Source organism: Bufo bufo, chromosome 3, assembly GCF_905171765.1.
Source record: "Bufo bufo chromosome 3, aBufBuf1.1, whole genome shotgun sequence".
Classification (NCBI taxonomy): Eukaryota; Metazoa; Chordata; class Amphibia; order Anura; family Bufonidae; genus Bufo; species Bufo bufo.
In genome coordinates, this window is record NC_053391.1 from 558,464,474 (window position 1) to 558,474,537 (window position 10,064).

At 48.0% G+C, this 10,064-nt stretch overlaps 1 protein-coding gene across 1 annotated transcript in view; it reads right to left on the reverse strand.

Moving 5' to 3' along the window:
* Positions 1-9,621, reverse strand: part of KMT2D (lysine methyltransferase 2D) — a 158,304-nt gene extending 148,683 nt beyond the window's left edge. The window contains 1 exon segment of the mRNA XM_040425528.1: positions 9,026-9,621. The gene's annotated coding sequence lies outside the window, so the exon portion shown is untranslated.
* Positions 9,622-10,064: the final 443 nt, after the last annotated feature.

A 10,064-nucleotide genomic window follows, 5' to 3' on the forward strand; every position in this document is an offset into this window, starting at 1 on the left:
CTGTGCTGCTGCGGTACTTGTGATGAGATATATATATATATATATATATATATATATATATATATATATATAGTAATAGGTAAAAAAAAAAAAACATTATTCTGACCCAGTTTTCTAAGTCTTGGAAAAGCCATTTAACATTTAGCAGACCCAAGGCTGCCACAGCTCAATCTTGGCATGGGGGAGCCATTTGGGCCCTGGGAGCACAGTGCTCAGTGGGAAAGGCCAGTCACATAATGTGGGTTAACTGGTCCATGACTGGAGTTATTGCATGTACAGTGGAGGTCATGAAAGGGTTACGGTCCCCAGAGATGAGGGTTGCATTTACCATGCCCAATCACCTAGGGCTGTATGGGGACAAGTGATTGCTTGATCTCATAGAAAATCATCAATTCTGGGCAACATATCCTGGTTTACACAGGCCAATCTGCTGCACAGATGCAATGAATTTAGGTGCCGGACAAACCTCACAATCACCCCATGAATGTGTGATAGATGGCACCTTTTTCACAGGCCAATTATCGGAAACAAACATTTTTTACAAACTCTCATCCCTGATAATTGGTGCTTGTAAAAGGACAAGGGCACAACACTGAAAGGGCACAACACTGAAAGGGCACAACACTGAAAGGGCACAACACTGAAAGGGCACAACACTGGGGGAAAAAAAAAATAGAACACTATGCAATGCCAATTTCCTGGCCGATGCAGAGCGATTTGTCTGGTCAGACCGCATCCGTATTTTGCAAGTCCACAAAAAGGATACGATCATGTGCATGGGGAATAAGAGTATAGAATGGGAGAGTTTATAGAAAAAGTTGGGTATTCCATTAGGTATCTACCTACTGGTAATCATTTTATCAGAGAACTGGAATTTGGTCCAGATATTCCAGTTTTTTTAGCATCTGTCATAGTTCCCATCCCTGGTCCAACAAATCTTTTGGTATTTATTCATTAAACAAACATTGTTGAACTATTAGTTTCTCCCTTCAGTATCTGGGGGATCAATCACTTTGCAACGTTGACAAGATGAGGAGTAACTGGAAGCTTAAAAGGTGTCTTCCGGCAGTTTTATACTAATGGCATCCTCAGGATAGGTCATCAGTATATGATTGCTGGGGGTTCGACACCCAGAACCCCATCGATCAGCCGTTTGAGAAGGCAGCGGCGCTCCTATAAGCACCACGGCCTTCTCTCAGCTTTCCCTAAGCCAGCGACGACACGTTCATCAGTCACTTGGCCTAGACACAGCTCAGCCCCATCGAAGTGAACGGGGCTGAGCGCGATAACGGCACTATGCTGGGTGAGCACGGAGAAGGCTGATCGGCGGACCCCCACTGATCAGAAACTGATGACCTATCAAGAGGAGCACCGTTCTCTGTGGCGCTGGTGAAATAAAAGGGTATAGGTGTGTGTGCGTTTTATTTTTATAGAAGGGCAGCGCGGCATCCCTTTCACTATCCATTTGTTGCTGAAGAAAGCACAGCTCCAGCCTTTTAGCAGCGGTTGTACCCGGTAGCGTAGCTCAGTCTCATGCACTTGAATGTGACGACGGTCCAGTGAATTGTAGTGTGAGGTACAGCGAATACTTAAAATCTGAATCTTTCCAGATCAGAATGGGTAACGGAGGGGGATGAGGGGCTTCCCATCAAACAGCCGTCAATTTAAACGGGTCAGGATAAACCCTTAGGGCATGCCCGCACCTGTGTCCAAATCTGCACGTGGGTTTGGCTGAGGATCTCATCCAAAAGGTGCAAATCACTGCAGAAATCCACAGTGTAAATTTGCAAACTGTAGATTTAAAAAAAAATATATTTTTCACAAGAATTTTTACGCAGCGTGTGAATAAGGTTTCCTCAAGTCTCACCCGCTTTGCTGGTATCGTAAAGTGCTGTAAACTTTCCACCCAAAATTTGTATCTTTAAAAAGGGGTTGCCCGGTTTCAGTAGGGAACCAGACAACCCTTGGGATCTGCCTATTATGTTTCTATAGAGGGGCAAAGGTTTAAAAGTAATATCAGGAAGAATTACTTTACTGAGAGAGTAGTGGATGCATGGAATAGCCTTCCTGCAGAAGTGGTAGCTGCAAATACAGTGAAGGAGTTTAAGCATGCATGGGATAGGCATAAGGCCATCCTTCATATAAGATAGGGCCAGGGGCTATTCATAGTATTTAGTATATTGGGCAGACTAGATGGGCCAAATGGTTCTTATCTGCCGACACATTCTATGTTTCTATGTTTCTATGCCTGCAACTAAGAAGTGTTAAATACAAAGAAGCAAGGGACTGACTACAGTGGCCATGTGTTGTTGGCATGCCCTCACCACTGCAGCCAGGAAAACAGGGCCTGGCCGGGAGGACCGGATCATCCAGGTAAGAAACAGGATAGTCCCTTTAAGAAAATTGTTTTTGCCTCCATTGATTCCATTACTACTAACTTTCCCCCCCCCCCCCCCCTTTTAACGGTGACTGAACTGTGCTAGGCCATGTTTTTTACATGCACATGACCGTATTTTTATTCAGTAAAAGAATGAGTAAAACTGCCAATGAAAGAGACTTCAGGATACTGGGGGACAGTAAACTAACCAGTGCCAGACAGCTGCTGCCAAGGCAAACACAATCATGGGATGCATGACTGTGTACATTCTGGGCACCTGTGTAGAAGCCGGCCATAAGGACGACCAAGGTAGGGAAAAGATGGATTTCACTACCAACATAGGTCATCAAACTTGGGGTCATTCAGTTTGGAAGGACGGTGGTTTAGAGGTGACCTAATTCCTATGGGCAGATATGTGAAAGGACAGATAATACCTTGGCCTGTAACCCTGACAAGAGGACATTCTCCACACCTAGAGGAAAGAAGGTTTTGGCGTCATCACGGGTAGGGATTCTTTACTGGAAGGATAACACCCCTTCCCATGTGACCTATTAGGCTACATTCACACGTCAGGGAAAAACGGACATGTGATGGAGGTATCTTTTAACGGCCATCACACATCTGTTTTAAGACCTATGGTCGTCTATGGGGTTATTAACACGCCAGTTTTTTTGACAATCGGTGAAAAACGGCCGTTAAAAAAAAAAAAAAAAAAATGTTCAATTGAATAGGTCCGTTTTAATGTCCATTTCTCAGAAAGGCATCAGTGGAAGAAAAAAAAGTCCATTAAAAATGGACAGTTCATCTATTTTTAACGGAGGTGTGCATGTCGCCTTAGGGCACAGAGATCAACAACGCAACAGAAACACCTATTTTATATCTACGCTGCTGGACATACCTGTCTATTTTAGTAGGGGAATCATAACTAGTGGTTGGGTACCTGTGCTGCCACACAGGGCGGGTTCAGACATAATGGACAGATTTTCGGACAATATTCTGCACAAAGGTACACAATAGTACAATATATACAGATGGGGTGTTCAGAACCCCCTGTACACCCAGCGTGGAAAAAAAGTATGTACAGAATTCAGAGAATTCAAATCCGAGGCATGCTCATCCTTTTGCCGACACCTCAGATTTCACCTTTTCCAAAGCACAAGGTGAAATCTTTAGGTATCGCGTGGATTACACCACAATCCGTGGCAGAAAATATATGCCAAACCCGGCCTTATGTGCTTACAGAAAAAATAAATAAAATTAATAATGCGAATTAAAACCCAAATCGTCCGGACAGAAACCTCTAAAAGAAATAAGAAAAAAAATCAGCATTAGGGCCCTTGCCCACGACCGTATGCCCTCCGAGACATACGGTCTATGAGCGGGCCATATGTCCCGGAGCGGCATTTATCGTGCGCACGGGAGCACACAGCATCATAGATTACAATCTAATAGATTGCACTCATAAGTTCATATGAATGTGGGACAATAGTCCCGCGGGAGACCCGACGTGCACAGTATCCTTGTAATCTAGGATGCTGTGCGCTCCCGTGCGCACGATCAATGCCGCTCCGGAATATATGGTCCGCTCACGGACCGTATGTCTCGGAGGGCATACGGTCGTGTGCAAGGGCCCTTAAAGGGGTTTTCAGACGTTTTAATTTTTATTCTCCGTTAGGCCATCAGTATCTGATCAGTGGGGTCCGACATCCGGGACCCCCGCCGATCAGATACTGATGGCCTAACAGAGAGGCCACTGACGACACGTTCATCGGTCATGTGGCCTAGGCGCAGCTCAGCTGCTCAGTGAATAGGGCTGAGGGCGACACTAAGCACAGCTGATATACAATGTACGGCGCTGTGCTTCGTAAGCACGGAGAAAACCGCAGTGCTCACAGGAGCGCCAATGCCTTATCAAACAATTGATCGGCAGGGTTCCCGGGTGTCCGACCCCCATTGATCAGGTACTGATGACCTATCCCCGAGAATCCATCAGTATAAAAATCTCTGAAAACCCTTCAGCAAGCTGCATTTATCATGTAGAGAAAGTTAATACAAGGCACTTACTAATGTATTGTTATTATCCATATTGTCTCCTTTGCTGGCTGGGTTCATTTTTCCATCACATTACACAGCATTACCATGGTTACGACCACCCGGCAATCCAGCAGCGGTGGCCGTGCTTGCACACTATACAAAAAAAAAAAAAAAAAAGCTTTTTCCTTAAAGCCCCATTCACACGTCCGCAATTCTGTTCTGCATTTTGCGGAACGGAATTGCGGACCCATTGATTTCTATGGGGACAGACTTTGTCCCGCTCAGATCCGGAATGGCGGATCTGCACTTCCGGGTCCGCACTTCCGTTCCGCAAAAATATAGAGCATGTCCTATTCTTGTCCGCAATTGCGGACAAGAAAAGGCATTTTCTATATAGTTCTGGCAATGTGCGGATCCGCAAAATGCGGAAAGCACATTGCCGGTGTCCGTGTTTTGCGGATCCGCAAAACACATACGGATGTCTGAATGGAGCCTTAGTGTGCAAGCACAGCCAATGCTGCTGGATTGTAGGGTGGTCGTAACCATGGAAACACGTGTTTAATGTGATGTAAAAATAAAATAAAATGAAAGCAGCAAAAAAAGAGACAATATGGACATTTATAATACATAAGTGGCTTGCATCAAAGGGTTTATCCAATGTCTAAAACATGCCCCCCCGCACCCCAATGCACAGGCCCCTCTTACAAATTATCCGCGCGATGGGGAGATGCAGTGGCGCCTGTGCAAGGATCAGGAGAGATGCAGGTCCCGGGGACCGGGTAAGTATAATCTATATGAGGGGCCTGGGCATTGGGGAAGGGGGGGATGTGTTAAACTTTGGATTAACCCCCTTTAACTTTTTCTACATGATAAATGCCACTTGCTGAAGTGAGACAACCCCTTTAACTTTGTTGTGCGTGGACATAAATATAGGCCAACTTAATGCCTCATGCACTGTATTTTCAGGCTGCGCCCGATGCGCATTTTTTGTGGATCCATTCATCTCTAAAGGGGTGGGCTCTCCGCATCCGTGCGGCCACTCCACAAATTACAGAGCATGTCCAATTCTTGTCTGAATAGGCAATTCTATGAGGAAAATGTGGCATGCACACCGCCGCCGCTATCCGTATTTTGTAGATCTGAGCTTTGCCGACCACAAAATATCCATGGTCGTGTGCATGTAACCTAAATCGTATCATCTGAGGCAGTCACAAATGTATCATGGCACACTGTGTGAGAGATTTGGTGCATCTTGCATGAAGTTAGTCACTTTCCTTATTTCAAACCAACTATCTTAGTCATTTCGCATCAGAAAACTGGCGCATGTTACAATTTAACAAAAAACACGCCCACTTTTGTACAGGACACAAACAATCTGCTTTTTTGGGTGTAAATAAATTGATTTAAAAAAGAAGGTGCAACTTGGGGAAGAATTCCGGTCCAAGGACCTTAGGTAAATGGATCCGGATCCGTTCCGCAATTCATTTTTAAAAGATGCGGACAGCACACAGTGTGCTGTCAGCAGCCGCACTTCAGTTCCGCAAAAAATAGAACATGTCCTATTCTTGTCCGCAGGCACGGACAAGAAAAGGCATATCTATTATAGTGACGGCCGTGTGCAGTCCGCAAAGTGCGGAATCAGTGTTCTGCGGATCCACAGGACGTGGATTGTGGACGCGTGAATGGACCCTTATTCTGGCAGACTTCATGTGAGCAAGTACACAATATACCCCATAGCAATACTCTGCCCCCAGACTTTCACGATAGCGGAACTACGTGCAAAGAGACGCTACCTACAACAGGCGTAACAAACATTTCCCTAGGACCCATATTTATGCCATATGCACCATATTTGTACAAGGTGCCGATGAAGGGTGAATACAGCGCACCTATGAGGGGGGACGCGTTTCCCCAGCTTCGGTCACTCACTTGCCCAGGAAGAAAGGTGACAGTAGTCACACAGCGTATAACTATAAAGCAATGTCACAGGGGGTCATGGCATAGCAAATATGGATTTTAGCCTAAAAACCAGTTTCAATTGATAAATACATTTCATGCATCACATGTGATCAGCCGACTGCATCTAAAGTTATAGCAGTCCTATACAGATCATAACCCCCCCCCCCCCCCCAATAAAAACACTGACTCGTCCTCTTGGGTACAGTCAGAATTTCTGTGCCACGTTTCTAGAGGCTTGTGTGCGATTTCTCTCTCAACCTACACCTTGGACAAATGTGTTCATGTTATGGGGATGAACACACCGGCCCAGATTTACTCATTTCTCTGCACCAAAAATCTGTCCAAAAAAAAAAAGTGGCACATCTACGGTTCCTACGCTTTTGTCCGACATGCTTGACAAGAGGCCAGACTAGAAGGGGCATAGGAACGGGGCAAGGACTAAATGTGCCATTTGCACCAAAATTGTGCCACAATCCCAGCGTAAAATCCAGTGTCAATGTAAGGCAGCCAATAGCTGGCACAGATGTATCATCCAGCCGGAGCCCCTGTGATAAATCTGCTGACGGTCTAAGCCTACGCCATCTACAGGGTTGGTAGATCTGGGGCAAACCTGCCATAGCTCACACGCATACACTAGTGTCCCAGACTGCTGTGCCCTGGTAACAACACAGCCTAGATTTCTAGAATTACATATTGTGATGTTTTAAGTCACCCTAAAGGGGTCATGCACACGAGCGGGCACCACAAACAGCAGGTCCGCAATCCTCCAGATGTGGAGCAGAGGCACGGATCAGAAGCCCACGGAAGCACTATGGAGCACTTCTATGGGATTTCGGTCCACGCCTCCGCACTGCAAAAAATAAATAAAAAATAGAACATGTTCTATTTTTTTGAAGTGCGGAACTTATCTTGCGGTTCGCGGACCCATTCAAGTCAATGGGTCAACATCCGCAAACAGCCGGTACCCGTGCATTGCAGACCGCCATCTGCAGCACGGGGCACACACACGCCCTAAGGCCTCATGCACACGACCAGATGTATTTTGCGGTCAGCAAACCGTGGATCTCCAAGATAGGGACACCGGACGCAATTTTCTAATAGAACTGCCTATTTGTGTCTGCAAAACGGACAATAGGACATGTTCTAGAATATGCAAAACAGAAGTGGACGGCACACGGACTGATTCATAGAAACGGATGGGTCTGTGTGCGATCCGCAAAAAATAAAAACACAAAGAACGGCTATATGAATGAGGCCTAACTAAGGCTGAGAACGCACCCCGACATTTTGTGGTGTTCTTCTGCCCTTTCAGTGGCATTTCTAGATATGCGATTTTGGCAGAAAAAACTGTGTATGGGAAATATGAGATGCAGGGCTGACAATCTTATTGCCTCGTGGCATCTTTTCTCTAATCGGTGGCATTTCGCTGTTCTTTCCTCCCTTTCTCTATAGCGGAAAAAACACCCTGAACAAAAACCACCACTTAAAAAAATGTCATAAAAAAAACACTTGAGTGGTGAAAAAAAATGACGTTATTTTAGGGGGGGCCGAAGCAAATTCATGTGTGTAAGGCCTCTTGCAGTAGGGTGCGGCCAAGTGTAATGCCTACCAGAGTGCCCACTAAAGAGCGGAGTGAAGGGCCTATTAGCTGGAGCGGTTATCGTGCGAAATTTCGCATAATTGTTTGGAAATATTTTTTTTCGTTGGACTGGACAAATCTGCCCGACTGATAGATTATCGTTAGTTGTCGCCACTTCCCCTCGTCCAATCAGAAGACAGTTGCCAGTTTGAGGGGCAAAAAGGAGCAACAACGAGAATCTCTCGTGATTGTAGAACTGAACACAAATGTCGCAGCAGATCAAAAAATATCCGCCCGTCTAAGGCGAGCTGCACACGGTGCGGATTTTGCGCGGGGTAACACAGAAGCAGCAAAGTGTACGAGATCGCACTAATCCCACGGACGCTTTGCTTTCTCGTCCCGTGCAGAAACGGACCTGCCGTCAGGATTTGGAAATCCGCAGCACGTCAGTTCTTTGTGAGGATTCTACGCTTTTCGCATCAAATCTGCACCAAAAGCCGCAGGTAACACATACGGTTTTTGGTGAGGACTCAGAGACCCGCGGGGAGGTTCGGCGGGTCTTACCGCTTCCGTCCTCCGCGGAGAGGTTTTCCTGGGAAAAACCAAGTGTAAAGAAGAAAGTTACGCTGGAAACTAAATATCTTCTCGTCACAAAAGAGGTGACAATGTATACACAAGGTATAGGGGAAGCCGCCAGCACATGGCACCGCCACAGCACAAAGCCTGGCACGTCCATCGCCACCCGTGTGCCCAGGGGTGACGTTACCCGCTTCTGATGCCCTTTCTGACCAGTATGTGCCCTGATCACCGGGGTGAACAGTTTCCATGCCCCTACTGAGAACTTATATGGAGGCCAAAGGCAGTGCCAGGGTGGTGTGTAGAATGGGCAGCCATGGCAGCTCATGTGATGGCACTCTCATGCCTGCCAGCCTGAACAGCAGTGGCCATTGTCACACAGCACACCCCACACTCCTGCCAGGCCCCCTGTGGCCCCCGGCGGCTCCAGGCCGAGGAGGGGGCGCACAAAGAGGCGCAGCACCAGCCCCAGCTAATCCCCGGCCCTCCCCGCCTCTCACCTCTACAGTGGCCGGGGCAGCATCTCACCCCTCACCCGATACTACGTCCGGGAGTTTGGGGGCAGAGGGGAAGCAAGGCGCCCCAGTCTGCGGCTACGGCCTCCCCGGCCTTCTCTACTCCATGCCCCGGCTCTGCCGTCCCGATCTCCTCTCTTCCTCGTCGCTCGCTTCCTGCCGTTATCCACCTCCCAGTTCTCAGTCGCCGAGCTCAAAATCCAGTCGCCATTTTCCTTGCCCGGAGATAAAATAGTCCAGTCGAGCCGGGATGTCCCCCGATCGTAGCGCTCAGGCCGCAGGCCGCCCCCTCCCGGCTCACACAGGGGAAACAGTCCGGAAGCAGGGGGAAGGCGGCAGCAGGGGGCGGAGCCAATGTCTTTGTCGGTGTATCCGGTTGCCGGATTTCGTTGCTCTTTTCCAGCACCGGGTCTTTATTAGAGCTGCGGCAGCGGAGGAGGGATACGTGCGACCGCTCGGGATGTGACTGTGCGGTGACGCGGCTCCGCACAGGATGCTTCCGCCGCGGGCTTAACCGCTTCACTGCCGGACTCTAGTGGGAGAAAGCACGTGGGGAACGGAAAGGGGGGTCCGTCTGAAAATGGTGGGCGGGTGGGGGCGACAACAACAACAACAATAATAATAATAACAACAGTAACGCGGGGCAGGAGGACTGTACACAGGTACAGCCTGACGAGCTATGGCCGGTATGTACCTGGGCTACAGGTACGGCAGCCTATTGTCAAGACCGTCAGTCGCCCTACTATTGGCGGGACATCTGGGGACTTCCCGCTCCCCCTGTCACCCAGCTTTCCCACAGGTCCCTCTTCTATGGCGCCAGAGCTGCACTTCCTGGAGCTGACCAGTCCACTGGGAGTTGTAGTAGTCACGGGTGGGCTAACACAGGACTGCCCTCCTCCACCGCAGACCCCCTCAAATATCAGACCAAAACCATGGGGGAGACCAGCTGGGCAGTGGGGTGCCCAGGAGGGGAGCAAATACACACTGGGATAGATTTATCAAACTGGTGTAAAGTAGAACTGGC